Source organism: Eptatretus burgeri, unplaced genomic scaffold (assembly GCF_056783735.1).
Source record: "Eptatretus burgeri isolate ZD-2024b unplaced genomic scaffold, Ebu_testis_v1 Ebu_testis_scaffold_219, whole genome shotgun sequence".
Taxonomy (NCBI): Eukaryota; Metazoa; Chordata; class Myxini; order Myxiniformes; family Myxinidae; genus Eptatretus; species Eptatretus burgeri.
Genome location: NW_028222169.1, coordinates 1,378 through 18,160, shown reverse-complemented (window position 1 = coordinate 18,160; position 16,783 = coordinate 1,378). Strand labels below are relative to the sequence as shown.

General features: G+C 44.7%; 2 long non-coding RNA genes across 3 annotated transcripts; one reads left to right on the top strand and one right to left on the bottom strand.

Moving 5' to 3' along the window:
* The first annotated feature begins 343 nt into the window (after nt 1-343).
* LOC147007383 (uncharacterized) lies at nt 344-4,642 on the top strand. The gene is made up of 3 exons (XR_015054215.1): nt 344-1,908; nt 2,263-2,338; nt 3,571-4,642. It is a non-coding gene; the product is annotated as an uncharacterized LOC147007383 (long non-coding RNA).
* Nucleotides 4,643-10,113: 5,471 nt separating this feature from the next.
* On the bottom strand, nt 10,114-16,159 carry LOC147007382 (uncharacterized). Of its 2 annotated transcripts, XR_015054214.1 has the most exons (5): nt 15,093-16,159; nt 14,810-14,994; nt 11,688-14,716; nt 11,405-11,476; nt 10,114-11,257 (listed from the first exon to the last, which is right to left on the bottom strand). It is a non-coding gene; the product is annotated as an uncharacterized LOC147007382 (long non-coding RNA). The 2 variants fall into 2 exon arrangements; XR_015054213.1 differs by having other exon boundaries at nt 14,810-15,136.
* Nucleotides 16,160-16,783: the final 624 nt, after the last annotated feature.

The following is a 16,783-nucleotide window of genomic DNA, read 5'->3' as shown; positions in this document are numbered from 1 at the left end:
GAAAAATCAGGATCTAAAGGGGTCCAAGCGGACTTTGAGCGACTGTTGTTCCTGATCCAGGTGAGCTTCAGGTTCGGACAGACGCCCAGACACACGTGTGGTCCTATTCTTTTCATTGCCACTTCATGGATTTGGGAATGTTTCTTTTCTGTTTTATTGAGGAATATTTTTGCACAGATTGTTGTTTGACTAATACTCCTTTGCTTTCTTGCTTCCCCTTTTTTTTTTCATTGATTTGTGAGATATGTATGATTGATTATTCGGGTTAATAGTTTTTATAATGGCTCCCGGTTTCTGTCTTTACCTGAAATATTTGCACTTACTTTTATTTTTATGAGTAATGGGTAATTATTTTGGGTGAAGAAGGCAAACCTTGACATCGATCAACATGTCAGGATGGTTGGTATTCATCAACTTGATTCAATGTATTCCATGAAAATTATCTGCTTCACTAACTGCTCCATAATTGTTGTTTGTTTAAATGACATTGAACACGTTTATTATTCGTGTGTTTCAAAGAACCATTTCCCTGACTAATGTTCCCACATGATTTAATCAACAAGTAACAATTATCAGATTTTTTTTTCCTTTCATTGCCTTTTCAGAACGATTATGATGATGGTTATTATTATTGTTTATTTAATTTATTATTATCCAGGTTGGAGTGGAAGAAGTAAAGGAACAGCTCGGTAATCCAAAGTGGATCAGGCTCTGGGTCCAGGTAATATGCAACCGAGAGTATTGATGGAGGTGGCTGAGCAGGTTGGCGAGATGTTAACGGGTAATTTCAATAGCTCATCGCAGTCAGGACAGGTACCGGAGGATTGGAGAGTAGCAAATGTAACACCATTCTTTAAGAAAGGATCCAGGGAAGAATTGGGGAAACTATAGACCTGTTAGTTTGACTTCAGTTGTGGGGGAAGGTGTTGGAGAAATTAATTAAGGACCAGATGAGGAACCATTTAAACAAATACAAACTAATTAAAGGTAGTCAGCATGGGTTTACCAAAGGTAGTTCCTGTTTAACAAATCTTTTGGAGTTCTTTGAAACAGTTTCTGTTTGGGTGGATGAGGGAAATGCAGTAGACATAGTATATCTCGACTTTCAGAAGGCATTTGATGAGGTTCCACATCGGAGGTTGTTAGCCAAGGTGAGGGCTTGTGGAGTGGCTAGTCAGGTAGTTAATTGGATTGCAAACTGGCTTAGTGGTGGTAAGCAAAGAGCGGCTGTGAGTGGTAGGATGTAAGTTGTGGGGTACCTCAGGGATCAGTACTCGGATCATTACGATTCATTATTTACATCAACGGTTTGGATCATGGGGTAAAGAGTAAGCTTTCCAAATTTGCAGATGACACAAAGCTTGGAGGTGACGGGGATAGCAGAGGAGGTGGTGATCAGATTCAGGAAAGTATTGATACTTGTATTGATTGGGAGAAAGATTGGAAGATGTAATTTAACCTGAGCAAGTGGAAGGTGTTGGGGATGGGAAAGAACAATTAAAATCGAGATTACAGGAGGTAAGGGGTAATTTTGGAGCGCGTCACACAGGAGAAGGATCTGGGGGTTGGTTTGAGTGACTGTTGCTCCTGATCCAGGTGAGCTTCATGATGTACGGTCCTATTATTGTCATTGTCACTTCATGGATTTGGGAATGTTTATTTTCTGTTTTATTGAGGAATATTTTTGCACAGATTGTTGTTTGACTAATACACCTTTGCTGTCTTGCTTCCCCTTTCTTTGTCATTGATTTGTGAGAAATGTATGATTGATTACAAGGGAAAAAGATTTTTTTTTTAAATGGCTCCCGGTTTCTGTCTTTACCTGAAATATTTGCCCTCACTTTTATTTTTATGAGTAAAGAGCAAGTGTTTTTGGCGAAGAAGGAAAACCTTGACATCGATCAACATGTAAGGATGGTTGGTGTTGATCAACTTGATTCAACATATTCCATGAAAATTGTCTGCTGAACTCACTGCTCCATCATTACTGTTTGTTTAAATGACATTTAACATATGTATTATTTGTTTGGTCAAACAACCATTTCCCTGGCTAATGTTCTCGGATTTATTTAATAATTAACAGGAGTCAGATATCTTTCCTTTCGTTGCCTTTTCAAACGATGATGATGATGATGATGATGATGATGATGATGATGATGATGATGATGATGCTTAATATCATTTTTATTGTTGTTCTTATTTTGATGAGTGTCACTGTCGCTTAATTAATGTAGGAATTTTTTTGTTGTTGTTTGGTTTTAGGCATTTTGGTCACATATTGTCATTTGAATAACCAGTATGGGCCCGTCGGTGCGGGCCCGTAGGTGCGTGCCCATAGGTGAGTGCCAGTATGTGCAGCCCACTTTCACCCCCTCTCTCTCACCCCCCCTCTCTCGCCCCTCTCTCTCCCCACTCTTGTCCCTTTCTCTCTCCCCCTCTCTTGCCCCCCTCTCTCCCCCCGAGTCTCACCCTTCCTCTCTCCTCTCCTCTCTCGCCCCTCTCTCTCTCGCCCCCACTCTCAATCCCCCCTCTCCCGTCCCCCTCTCTCGCCTCCTCCTCTCTCCCCCTCTCTTGCATTGTGACGCCCCTCTCTCTCACCCCCTCTCTCCCTCCCCTCTCGCGTCCTCCTCTCTCACCCCCCTCTCTTGCCCCCCTCTCCCCCCTCTCTCCCCCTCCTCTCTCCCCTCTCCTTTCTCGCCCCTCTCTCTGTAAATGTATTCACAAATGTCTACCAAGCACAACAATTAATTCAAACCTTTGGAAAAAAACAGCTTTCAAAACTTGGGAAACACTTGGGAAACAGCTGAAACGGATAAAGAACGATATCAAACCTTGAAAAGGCACATACTCAGGTCCCCAGCATTGATTGTGACGTCATACCAAACGAAGAAGAAGAAGAAGTGTGACGTCAATCGTGCAAAAATAAATAAATAATAATTGTGACGTCATTCGTGGCGTCATAGCACCGGTCCTGTCATTGGTTGACAGATAAATGGCCGTAACTTGGGAACCGCTCATCCGATGAATACCAAACCTTGAAAAGGCACATCCGCGGGGCCCCGGCAATATTCCTGGCAAGTTTCAATCAGATCGGACCGTCAATCGTGCAAAAATAAAAAAATAAATAAACATTAATTGTGACGTCATTCGTGACGTCATAGCACCGTGTCTTGTCATTGGTCGACAGATAAATGGCCGTAAGTTGGGAACCGCTCGTCCGATCGATATCAAACCTCAAAAAGGCACATCCGCGGGTCCCAGCAATATTCCTCTCAAGTTTCAATCAGATCAGATCGGCGGTCGTCGAGAAACGGCGGTCACAGACAAACAGACACACACACACACACACACACACACACACACACACACACACACACACACACACACACACACACACACACACATTGCTGGAATTATAGATAGATAGGCCTTTGTTTTTGTTGATTGCACTTTCTTTCTCATTGATTTGTGAGATAATATTTCATGATCTGTTGTGGAAAAACATTTTAAAAATGGCTCCTGGTTTCTGTCTTCACCTGAAATATTTGCACTTACTTTTATTTGTATTAGTCGGTGTAAAGAATTTTGGGCAAAGAAGGCAAACCTTGACATCGATCAACATGTGAGGATGGTTGGTATTGATCAACTTGATTCAACATATTCCATGAAAATTATCTGCTTAACTCACTGCTCCATGATTGCTGTTTGTTTCAATGACATTTAACACGTTTATTATTTGTTTGTGTCAAAGAACCATTTCCCTGGCTGATTTTCTCGGATTTATTTAATAAGTAACAGGAGAAGATATCTTTCCTTTCATTGCCTTTTCATGTCATGACTCGTGTGGATCAGCTCGCTGCGCTCGCCTCGCCACACGTTTCAGGGATTGATGTTACAGATTTGCTGTGTTGTCATCACTCACACAAATCATAATACTAACATTCCTTTTGGAGAAATTTATTGGTGATTTTGGTGTGATATTCATTTGAAAATTATTTGTAAAAAAAAATGGTCCAAGTGCTCAAAATGGTCAAGGGTCCAAGCTGTCTTAATCTGTATGAGGCGTGTAAGGGGTCGAAATGGTGTGATTTTCTCAGTGGTCTCAAGGGTCTTTTTGTTTTTTGCGGTCTTATTGAGTCCTCGGTGACTTTTCTGCCTTCCTGGTGTTTTGGGTCCTTGGAGACTTTTTTTTTGGGGGGGGGGAGTTCGTGAGTGTCTTTTGGGTCTTTTGGGTCGTCAGGTTCTTTTTGGGTGTTTGGGGTCTTTTGGGTATTCGGACATTTTGGGTCCTTGGTGACTTTTGGGGGTCTCCAGGAACTTTTCAGTCTTCTCAGTCTTTTGAATCCTCGGGGTATTTGGAGTGTTTTGTGTCCGCAGTGACTTTTGCGTCATCAGGGCTTTTGAGTCTTCAGGGGTCGTAAGGGTCTTCAACGGCCGAAGGCTTCTCAGCAACCTAAAGCGTCGAAACGTATATTCCAAGAGTACGTAATTAATGGACGTATGTGTCGTCTGCAACCAACGTTCAAGCAGTACGTGATTAATAGGCAAACAGTCGCATGGTTTCCCGGACGGCTTCATCACTTCATGGCTTCATGGCTTCATGGCTTCATGGCCTCACTCACAGACCGTGCTTTTTGTTTTTGTATGCAGTATGTGGATGATTATTAATAGTATAACTTTCTCCCACTGAAGGGAGATGGAGTTTATGTTTTCACCCCTGTCTGTCTGTCTCTCCTTTTTTTTTGGTTGTGACGAAAATGACTATATATGTCAAAGGTCAAGGTGACATTGACGTCATTTGCATGATTTTTGTCAAACCTCTGAGGCACCACCTGACACCTTGTTTGTCTGTTTGTGAACAGGATATCACAAAAAGTTGTGGATGGGTTCAGACGACATTTAGTGGTGAGCATAGGTATGTGACGTTGATGAAATTATTTGATTTTGGTGAAGATCTGAATCCGGATCTGGATCTAAGAATGTTTAAAGTGATTCTTCACCATTGAGTGATCAGATTAAAACGACACAGAGCAGGATATCTGAAAGAGTTGTGGACGGATTCGGACGAAACATGGTGGGCCAGTTGTGTATGCAACGAGGAAGAATTGATTCGACTTGCTGTAAAAACGATTTGCAACCTTATAAGGGAGTAAAACTTTTGGGATCACATGACATTCTCGCACAGCATTAAGGTTTCTGAAACACAAAGCATTGTTGTACTCGCAAAGAAAGCCTTTGCTTTCTTGCTTCCACTTTCTTTGTCATTGATTTGTGAGATATGTATGATTGATTACAAGGGTAAAAGTTTTTGTCATGACCCCCGGTTTCTGTCTTTACCTGAAATATTTGCCCGTACTTTTATTTTTATGAGTAAAGAGTAAATATTTTTGGCAAAGAAGGCAAACCTTGACATCGATCAACATGTAAGGATGGTTGGTATTCATCGACTTGATTCGATATATTCCATGAAAATTATCTGCTGAACTTACTGCTCCATCATTGCTGTTTGTTTAAATGACATTGAACACGTTTATTATTCGTGTGTGTCAAAGAACCATTTCCCTGACTAATGTTCCCACATAATTTAATCAACAAGTAACAATGCTCAGATTTTTTTTTTCCTTTCATTGCCTTTTCAAACGATTATGATGATGATTATTATTATTGTTTATTTAATTTATTATTATCCAGGTTGGAGTGGAAGAAGTAAAGGAACAACGATGTAATCTAAGAGTAGATAAGGTACATAAACTAAGAGTAGATAAGGTAATCTAAGAGTACATAAACTTGAAGCACAAACGACGACAAGTACAAAAAATGTTTATGTAGAAGCAAGTTTCAGCAAAAAAAAACAGTTCAAGTGAATGAATGAGCAACGAGGTGAATAAATTATTTATCATTCACAAAAAACTTCTCCCGGTTCTGAACCATAAACCCCAGTCCAGGTTCGGGATCTCCATCCCCCTATTCACCCGGAATGAATCACTTCTTGAGTCGCATTCGGGAGGAGCTTGGATTTGTTAAACCTCTTAGTTTCTCATTGGTATTCCCTTCCACCTGGCTGGAACAACCTGGCTCTGAATTCGGCCTCTTTTTCTGTTCCACTGTCTCCCCGGCTTGACGGTGCAGGGAGCGTGCAACGAGAGAGAGCGAGAGAGAGAGAGCTGGGTTCGAGCACGGCCACGCCTGTGAGAAAGACAAGAGACAAACAATTATAGTGCTGTTCTGAAGTTTCCTTTGGACAAGCTGAAGAATTCCAAGGATATTCACGAGTGAGAGCCATCGAGTCCAGTCCCATTTAGTTTAAACTGTCAGGACTGAATGGTGTGACAGCAATGGTGTGATCATGAACTTGTGCCGAGCGATGTACATGTCCGGTATTGCATGATCGTGACGAGTTGCTTTCGAGCTTACGGAGCGATTAGTGGACCAGAATGTCTGGGCAGACGAGGTGGCGGCTGGCTGATTGCGACAGAGATGTTCCGCCCTCCGAACTTCCTGATCGTTCATGGCGAACACGAGTCGAGAGGAATCTGATGGTATAATTGTATTAAAGCAGAACTACAAAAGGCGAACAGACCAGGAGAACAAGTAGAAAGACCATGAGAGGTGGGAAATGGGAGGACGAGACCACGTTTGAGGGGGCATGGGCCACAGTTGAGGGGAAAAGGAAACTGATGAGGGTGAAATGGCGGTGTTTGTCCAGGCGGTGTTTGTCTCTGGGCCGTGTTTATAGTATGACGGGTAGAAAAAGGATTTCAGACATTATTTTGTTTCCGTCTTCACTGTTATTCGATGCAGAATCATTTTGATGAGACGGTATGAATCGGAATTGATGATCCACCGTATGTCTGCCTTCACTCCCCCTCTGTCCTCTTTCCCCCTCTGTCCTCTCTTTCCCCCTCCCTCATCTCTCTTTTTCCCTCCATCTCCTCACACTCCCTCCACCCTTCTCTATCACCCCCCTCTTTTTTTCCCCCCCATCTCGTGTTCCCAAGTCAAGGCTTGCCCTTTGGCACGTGCGGGTTATCAATGCACACCACGCACGGGTTACGTTAGGAGGTTGAGAATCCAGAGAATTGCTCACATAAGGAAAGTAAGAATCCAAATCCACGATTAAAGCAACTTCATGTGAATATGAGCAAAATTATAATTCAATTTTTCTGAAATAAATCTCTCCGTCTTCCCCTTTCTCTCCCGTCTTGTTTCGTTTAATCTTGCCGAGGATGCCTTAAGGCGTAAACACGTGTTTGAGACTGAAGCATTAAAAAAAATAATGTCCCCAAGGAGATGTTCTTAATATTATTTCTATAGATCTGTCTCACCTGATTCGTCTCCTCGCTCTCCCTATCTCTAAAGTGCAGCTCTTTGTTCAGATTTCTTTGCTTTATCCATCATCGTGCTCGCTCTCTCTCTCTCTCATGCTCCATCTGCAGCTCCTTTTTCTGCCTCATTCTCTTTTCCTCCTGAAAAGAAAATAATCAAAGAAATAAATAAGAAAGACAAACAAATAAAGTGAGGCAGAATGTCAAAGAGGAGGAAGAGTTGGGACGACTCATCACAACGGGGCTTTTGAAATGACACATGAATGTGAATGTGACACACACACACACAAACACACCTATTTTCAACAAGAGATGCAAAAATCCGAGTATAATTACTCTATCCTGGAATGGCCTACATGTCCCAATTCTTCAATAAGAATGCTCCAGGAACTTTAACCAACACTTGCACAGGTTAAAATCACTTTTTTTCTTCATTTCAAACACTCCAAATGCGTCGGTAAAAACGGTGCCTTTTCCAGATACGTGTGCACGTCCCACCAGACAGGGCAACGCCGGTCTCCCTGCTTGCAGTGGAGATGATGCGACACATGGACGAAGCAGAAATATGCATGAGGCAAAACATGGGCAGAGCATAAATATACGTTTTACATCAAAACTTGATTACATCACAGCTCCGGAACTAAATAATATATACAGTACCAAAAGAAAGTCTACACCCCCTTTCAAAGTGCAAAATATTTTATATCCATCCTGTGATCCGTGCCTGTCCGCAACTTTATCCAGGAGGTCTTTTGAAAGCTCCTTGGTACCCATGGTTGAGCATTTGCTGTGAAATACAAGACCCAACATTGGAAACCTACAGGAACAGCTGAAATTCTGAAATAATCAGAATCACAACAGTTTAACACAGGTGGAGGCCAATTAAATTGTTGTGTGATTTTGAAGGTGATTGGTTACACCTGAGCAAATTTACAATTGCTATTATGAGGGGGTGGGCACTTAACGAAGATATTCTAGTTTTGTATTTTTAATTAATTTTCTGAAACTTGTATAATTTGTTTTTCACTTGGAAGTTGTGGGTTACGATGTGTAAATAAAGGTAGAAAAAGACTGATTTAATTCCAGGCTGTATGCCTGGTGTTGGCTTCATGGTTCGGGTGGTGGGCTTGGGATCCTAGGATGTTGGGTTCAAATCCTGCCTGACTGTTGAATTAATACCAGGTGGGGTTGATTCTGCCTGTCATCCTTCTGAGGTTGGCAAAATGAGTGCCAGCTTGCTGGTATTCTGTGTTGGAGTGGTGACCCGTCCAGGATTGTGTCCAATAGCCAAGGGCACTGCTCGGGCAGCACCAACGCTCTGCACAGAGCACCAATGTATGGATGGAATTCCAGGCTTGAAGGCAATAAAAGGTAAAAATTTTGCAATGGGGTGTAGACTTTCTTTCGGCACTGTATTTGCAACGGCACTCTTAGCTCACGCAACCCCCACTCCACCTCCCTCCTCCCAAACATGATTAGAGGTAAATATCATCATCTTAAACTGACCCTGTGCATTGACAAGCCCCAGATGTGACCTTCCCATCGGGTTTTATTACTACATGAAGGTTTGGTTAGAACGCACCGTCTTTGGCCTTTCAAGGGCGCACATCGTCAGCGGGTATTTGCAATACGAACTGCAACATATCAACTCTTTGGACAAGTTTATCAGGAAGTTCTCCAGCTGTTTCGTTGTGCAGAGGCACACTCCTTTCTCGCAGGTACGCTTCCCAGTACTTTCGGGCTTCTTTAAAAGTTTTTTTAGTCGTTTCTTTCCGCAATCCTCATCTGGAAGGCATGAAAGATGCCCAGGCCACCCCGATTTACTTCGTTGCCAGGGGGTTTCTGCGCAAGTGCACCTTGAGCAATCGCGGCGGAAATACGTCGTTTCGAAAGTCCCCTGTTGGGAGGTGAATGTACGCACAACTTTGTTTGGACAATATTTGTCATGGTATATCTGGATATCTCATAAAGTTAGGGACAGATTCGGACAAAGTTGGTGGGATGTTGGATGTGTGACAAAGACGAATTGATGAGATTTTGGTGAAGATCCGGATACTAGAATTTTATTTTTAATTTTCTGAATGATTTTTCATCTCGAGATAGGGCCAAAAACGAGCTATAGCATGATGTTTAAAAATGTTGTGGACAGGTTGTGACACAACTTGGTGGATGAGTTGGTGAGATGACAATGTTTTTTTTGTGGTGTCTCATGTTTGTCTTTCAGCCGTCAGAGTGTGGGGGAACGGTTCGGGATGAAGGGGAGCGATTCGCCATCGGTTCCAGGAGCTGTTTGCACTGACCATGCTCTCGTTCGAAGAGAAGGAGCTGCTCGCACACAAGATGGATGTTTACGGTTGTATTCTGAACTCCCCGGTATAATACTCACCTGCACTCATCCAAAGAACCACACTCCCTGCACCCAAACATCAATAACAGTTGGGGTCAATGTAAACGTAAACCACGGTGCAGACAATCTACAGACTGTGATTCTGAAAACAAGACGTGTCGAACATCTATAAACATCCTTGTGGGTGTAAAAATTAATTGTCTGAGGGTAAAATGAAGTGTGAGTACCGTATGTCTACTTCCCTTCGTACAAACCTCCTGTACAATCAATCTTGTGCGAGTCCATGGTGTTATCGGATGGTCGTTGCCATGGTTATCACTCTCATCAGCTGTGCACCACTGTTCATACGTATCTTCCATTTAAACACATTAAAAAAAAATTAAAATCCCGACCGACCGACCCCATTCGACCCCACCGACCCCTGATTTGTGGAAGTGTGACAATAAGTGTGCCTTAATAATCACGTACAATTGCAACATTGTACTGTCTCATCATAAAATTTTTGTCCAACAAGATCGTTCGATTCCTGACACAACTATGAAATCTCGGATTGGTTCTTCCCGAGAAGAGTGTTCCATAAAAGAGTGTGACGTGCCTCGGACGGACCTTAAACTGGGTGTCCCGACGTTAAAGATCTGACTGTCTTTCAAAGTGGACAAGTTATCGCTGGCACCCTGAACAAGTTACAAATCCTTGCTCGAACCTAAAGGGGCACTGTATCAGTGGCACAACTGCACTCGGAGCAATGTTGCAACGCACAGATACATGGTGCACACGAATGAGTGAAATCAATTCTTTGCTGCCATTGTCCCATTCTTATATGTTGTGGGGGAAAAAAATGTAACAATGAGCTGCAATCGAAGATGAAGCAAGTCCAGTGCCTCTCGAGGTGATACAATTCAAGCCACGAGGACGAGTCTGCCCGTGCCGTGTTCTCCTTGAGCACTTCTTTCCATAATTCCCGTGCCTTGGACAGGTTTCCACAAAGGTGTCCCGAAGTGGGGCACACAGGAACATTGCAGCAAGTCAATGAGACATTTCAAATTTTAATATAATGTTTACCAAGGTATCCTTTTCTTCTCACTGTCCTATTGTGAATGGGAGAGAGAGGGAGAGGAGGAGGTTGGAGAAGGTGAGGGTGAGAGAGAGAAGGTGAGGGTGAAAGAGATGGAGAGAGAAGGTGAGGGTGAAAGAGATGGAGAGAGAAGGTGAGGGTGAAAGAGATGGAGAGAGAAGGGGGTGGGAGAAGGGGAGGGTGAGAGAGACAGAGAGAGAAGGGGGTGGGAGAAGGTGAGGGTGACAGAGACAGAGAGAGAAGGGGGCAGGAGAATGGGAGGGTGAGAGAGACAGAAAAAGAGAGAGAAGGGGGCGGGAGAAGGTGAGGGTGAAAGAGACAGAGAGAGAAGGGGGTGGGAGAAAGTGAGGGTGAGAGAGACAGAAAAAGAGAGAGAAGGGGGCGGGAGAAGGTGAGGGTGAAAGAGACAGAGAGAGAACGGGGTGGGAGAGGGTGAGGGTGAAAGAGATGGAGAGAGTACCTCAATACTTGCCCAGTGTTTCAACAAAGGAATGGCAAGATTCGGGAGTCCTGGTGCAAGGTGCGAGAAGGTAAAACAGGTATGTCATTGGGGAATAAAAAAAAAAACATGGAAGAATCTCACAAAAGCACCAAAGATGTGCAGCATCGGTGAGCAATGAAAGAAGAGTGAAACGTGGGTTTCAGGAAAAGTTTTACCTGTTCCTTTGTGACACAAGGCCTGCACGACCTTTGTGTACCACTCTCTCAATTCGTCCAACTCTTCACTCCCTGCACCACTCAATGAGGACACATCGCGAAATCAAGATTCCGTGTCAGCAGTGTCTCCAATAATTATTTAATTAAGGTACACCGAATGCAAACAGGATTGGGCACAGGAACCCGGTCGAGGGACTGATACAACCACAGGAACCCGGTCGAGGGACCGATACAAAGTATCACTGGGAGCGGCAACGCGTGAGGATGTGCACAAGATACTGACCATTGGCAAAGGTTGTCCTCCTTTTGAGGAAGTCCAAGAACGTTTCCCACAATGCAACGTGTTCTTCAGGATGCACAAACCCGAATTGCAGCGCACGAGAAAACACATCTGCACCACTCACACACACTCACATACACACACACACACACACGGTTCATACTCGGCTCGTTAAGAGTGCTTCCGGCACCAGTCACTTCATTAAACCCTTTACAGTGATAATCACTTACATGTGAATGATTTCCATCAACAACTTTTGTTGAAACTTCCTTCCTAATAAATTGCAGCACCAGCAAGAAATAACATAAATAACAGAGAGAGGGAAAGAGAGATAACAGTGCGAAAGGCAGAGGGTTTCCAAGATTACATTTCGACCCACAAACCGGACTCAGACCTCAAATTATTATTTATTTTCTCAAATACATTTGCATATTTTGTGAGAGACACGAATGAATGAATGAAATCAAACCTTTGTTCTCGCGTCCCATCCTTACGTCCATCCATCGTGACCACACTCTGTGCAGAGCGATGGTGCGGCCGAGGCGGTCCCCTTGGCTGGTGGGCACAATCCTGGACGAGTCACCACTCCGCCGCAGGAAACCAGCAAGCCGGCACTTAATTTTGCAGACCTCAAAAGTACGACGGGCAGAGTCAACCCCACCTGGCATTAATTCAACAGCCGAGCAGGATTTGAACTCAGGGTCCTCGGATCAAGCCACTCAGTCCTGAGTGACTGTGCCATGCACAAACCACCAGACTTTGGCCTCAAACGAGTGATTTTCGAAACAATTTGATCGTCCTCCAAACTGGCAGACGGAAACCTCCCCTTTTGAATATATCAGGCGTACACTGGAATCAGTGATCGCTTTCACACCTGACGTACAAAGTACATGTTTAACGGGAGAATGTCTGCAGGTTTGGTGGAAACATACATGTGAATGACTCATCCATGGTGCATGGCATGTCGCTGTGCAGGGACAAGCTACGTACTGTGTATGTTCAGTGCAAACCTTCCATTCCTGAACAGCCACGCTGCCCAGGCACGCCAGTCGTGCCACGGGGGTGCTGTGGCAGGCCTGCAGTGCCACGAGGCACACCTGCCGTAATACTGCCCCCTCAGGTATGTCTGCAATCGTTAGAGCTGTCAGGCATACTTGTCACTATTAGAGCTTTCCTTAATTTCTCCACTTACACTGCACCTCATCGATCAATGTCTGCATCTCAGTCTGACATCACAAGAACGTGTTGACAACAAAATATCATGACAGGATTCAAATCATTGTCTGGATTGACATCTTCGATGAAACGAAATATCACACAATCTGTTTGCCTGTAGCAAAACGTGAAGATGTCATGAAATGTCCGCGAATCGTTGTTGAAATTAGCTTTGGAGATCACAACAGTGCCCCCGCCCGCCCCCCATTTGGTTTTGACTTCGCTCTTTGCCGACCTTTCATGGTGTCTAAGTCTGTACCTTCCCTCTCATGCGCACGAAGACAGCCCTGCCAAAGTGCAGACACCCACGGACAGTTTCGAGTGGCACGATGATGAGCTGATATGACGTGTTCTCCTGTCTGCACATCACCATCCTGAACAAACCATCAGAGACCATTCCTAAAGAATTGTGTTTTTATAAGAATACACAAAAGCGAGATGTTTCAAGATGGGGGAGGGGGTGGTGGGGGGTTGGGGGGGGGCTTGCATGAATCACAAGTTTGTGCAATATTGTCAAGGGCCTTTAAATCCAACAATACATTCACTGACTCCATATGAACAGCGTTGTAATCACAACACTATCCCACTTGTCTCGTTCCCAGCCGTTTGGTGCACTGTATCCAGAGGTCAGAGTTCAGACGGTTGTCAACCAGGGCTCGTTCATGTGTTGTGATGATCCTGGCCGTGTCATTGCGGCCATGAAGAAATGCCAAGTAAGCTTGCCATTCAGTCAGTTTGGATGAGGTGGTGGAGAGCTGGAAGTGGGGAGGGAGGGGGAAGGGGGATTATGTTAAAGGGTTTGATTGAACAATTGGATAAACGAAATAATAATGTCGGGAAAACATCAGGAATGTGGGAATTGAATACGCACATCGGTGAATTTGGAACACACCTTCAAGAGACTTGTGTTATCGACATCTTAAAAAGTAATAATTATCATTTCAGGAAAACATTTCGAGAAACAACTTGGTTATACTTGGCCGCACAAACAGAACTCCAACCCTGAAATGCAGCCGTTTGAAATTCTTGTTGAAGCCACAACTTTCAGAACAATTTTTTTTGAAAAATTCTGAAGGACATTTACTGTATTTTTTTTTTAGGTTGGATGAATAAGGAGTCTTGCCGGTGAAGGTGAGTGTCGTCTGCGTCAGCGGACAGGTGGGACAATGGATGAACTCAACAAGACGCTGAATTGAGGTTTAAACGAGAAGCCGACGTTTCAGGAATTCACCCTTCGTCGGAGCAAAACAGGTCGACGTTTCAAGCATCAATTTGCTCCAACCAAGGGTGAACACCAGACACGTCAGCTGCTCCTGACCTCCCACGCCGGTTCGCGTTCCTCAATCAGTGTCCTGATTTCATCGCTCGTGCTAGATCGGAATACATGAAGAGTTCATCAAAAAGGTGGTTGATGCATGTCATTGTTGGTGCTTCACCAAAGCCTCCTCAAAAGGATGAAATTCTTGCAGCTCTTTCTACGCTCTGTCGTACGCTTTTCGAACATCCCGGTCCACCGGGTGTCCGAGCCAAGACACATATTCGGCCAACATCGAATCCATGTCTGCAAACAATTGGGAGAGAGGTACGCAGGTATAACACAAGGTGTGTCCTCATGAATCCTGGCAAAGCGTTTAAAACACGGGTGGTGATGTGGATGGGTGAGCAGGGACGGGTGAAGTCATTGAGACAGGCGGCAATGAACAAACGAAAAAAAGGATACTTTGAAGAGGCAAGCCCAGCTGTCTGCCATACAAAGAGTCGACCCTCTCCCTCCGTTCCCTCACTGCTTTGTGGCTCTCCCGGTGTCCACAGGTCTCCTGCAGAAAAAAAGATGTCTCGAGATGTTCTGCAGTGTTCATTGTTTGGCGACTGTTACTGTAGGTGCTCAATACGAGGGATGGCATCACAACCTCAAGCGTGGATAGCTGTGCTTGTTCGAGCTCCCGGTATGCATCCCGTACAGACTTCCCCGCTGGAGGGTGCAAGCTGAGTGCAGTTAAAGCTCTGTCGCACACCGCCCGTGCAACACTCAGGCCTCCTGGATCTCCGAGACCGGACACCATGAACCCAACGTACTCCATCCACAGATCAGGGGCTGGGAAAGAAGCATGACGCAAAAGATCCAAGGAAAGACTTCTCTTACAAAGGAATGAATCAAAACAGTACAAACGAATGTTTGGAGGATACACTCACACAGGTAGTCGGACACAGCTCTGTCAAAAAGCTTTTTCACTCGCTCCCTCTCTCCCTTTTCTTCTTCTGCAATCTCCTCGAGCTCTGCGATGGCGTCTCGGAGCCACGGCAACCAGAGCTCTTCAGGACCAGGGATGAGGAACAATTCGTTATTATGTTTGAAAGTTACGCAGCATCTTTGGGTTTGTGTTTTGCTTCACATGTCCGCCAACATATTGTCAACGACAACGAAGAAAGTTTGTGCGGTGCATGCAAATGGTACGATCCCGGCACGGACGCTGCTGCCACCCACTCATCCGCCACCGGGCTGTCCTCATTCAATGGAGGAAGAAAGGCCTTTGCAACACGATGGAGGCTTTTCCTCCTTCATTTAAGGAGAAGGACAGGGCACTCTTCCATTTCAGAGTCAAGAGAGACAGAGAGAGAGAGAGAAAGTGAGAGAGAGACATAGAGAGAATGAGAGAGAGAGAGAGAGAGAGAGAGAGAGAGAGAGAGAGAGAGAGAGAGAGAGAGAGAGAGAGAGACAGAGAGAGAGAGAGAGAAAGTGAGAGAGAGACATAGAGAGAATGAGAGAGAGAGAGAAATCCAGATGACATCCCTTAATTTGCCAAGTCTCCCTCATCCCTGCTGTTGGTGTTTCCCCCTCTCTTTATGCTGTTTTACCTTTTGTTACCTCCGGCACCGAAGGTGAAGGAGGTTCTGTTTTCACCCCCTTTCTGTTTGTCTGTGTGCTGGATATCTCAAAAAGTTTGTAGACAGAGTCAGATGAAACTTGGTGGACATGTTGGGTGTGTGACAAGGACAAATTGATTCGATTTTGGTGAAGATCCCGATCCGGATCTGGATACGAGAATTATTTGATTTTAAAAGTGATTCTTCACCATGAAGAGATCGGGCTAAACCGATATACACCAGGATATTTCAGGGATGTATTCGGCCCGAAATGTTCTCGTGGATCAGGCATGACGTGGCGGAGGGATACGCTCCACCGAGTGCCCTTCTCGTTACGTTACGTCCTGATCCGTTGGATGTCCCAGCTCTTCCACAAATCTTCACTTTGCATCCAAAGTAAATCATTGCCTTTACGTCTCCACATCCGGTGAGATCCAGCAAGTGAGAATAACGTTCCAGGAAATTAATTGGGGAAAAAATCGAATCCACCATTCACCTGCTGCACCTCAAGTACGAAATACTGACAATCTAGAAGATACTGATACTGATCGAGTTGACAATCTTGACAATCTAGATACTGACAATCTTCCAACACCTCAAGTAGGAAGTTTGAGTTTTGTAATCAATTGGAATGAAAACCAAGCTGCAGTTATCGACCTGGTCCCATGGAATGTGTTCGTACGTACCAGGTGTGAGAGGAATCTTGTTAGCCATGCGTTCTCTGGCAGCCTGCAGGTGATGTTTGCCTCCTGACCCACACTGTCCCAGCGCAGCGAGCAGGTGATGTTTGCCTCCTGAACCACACTGTCCCAGCGCGGCGAGCAGGTGATGTTTGGCTCTTGACCCACACTGTCCCAGCGCAGCCTGCAGGTGGTGTTTGCCTCCTGACTCACACTGTCCCAGCGCAGCGAGCAGGTGATGTTTGCCTCCTGACCCACACTGTCCCAGCGCAGCAAGCAGGTGATGTTTGCCTCCTGACCCACACTGTCCCAGCGCAGCAAGCAGGTGATGTTTGCCTC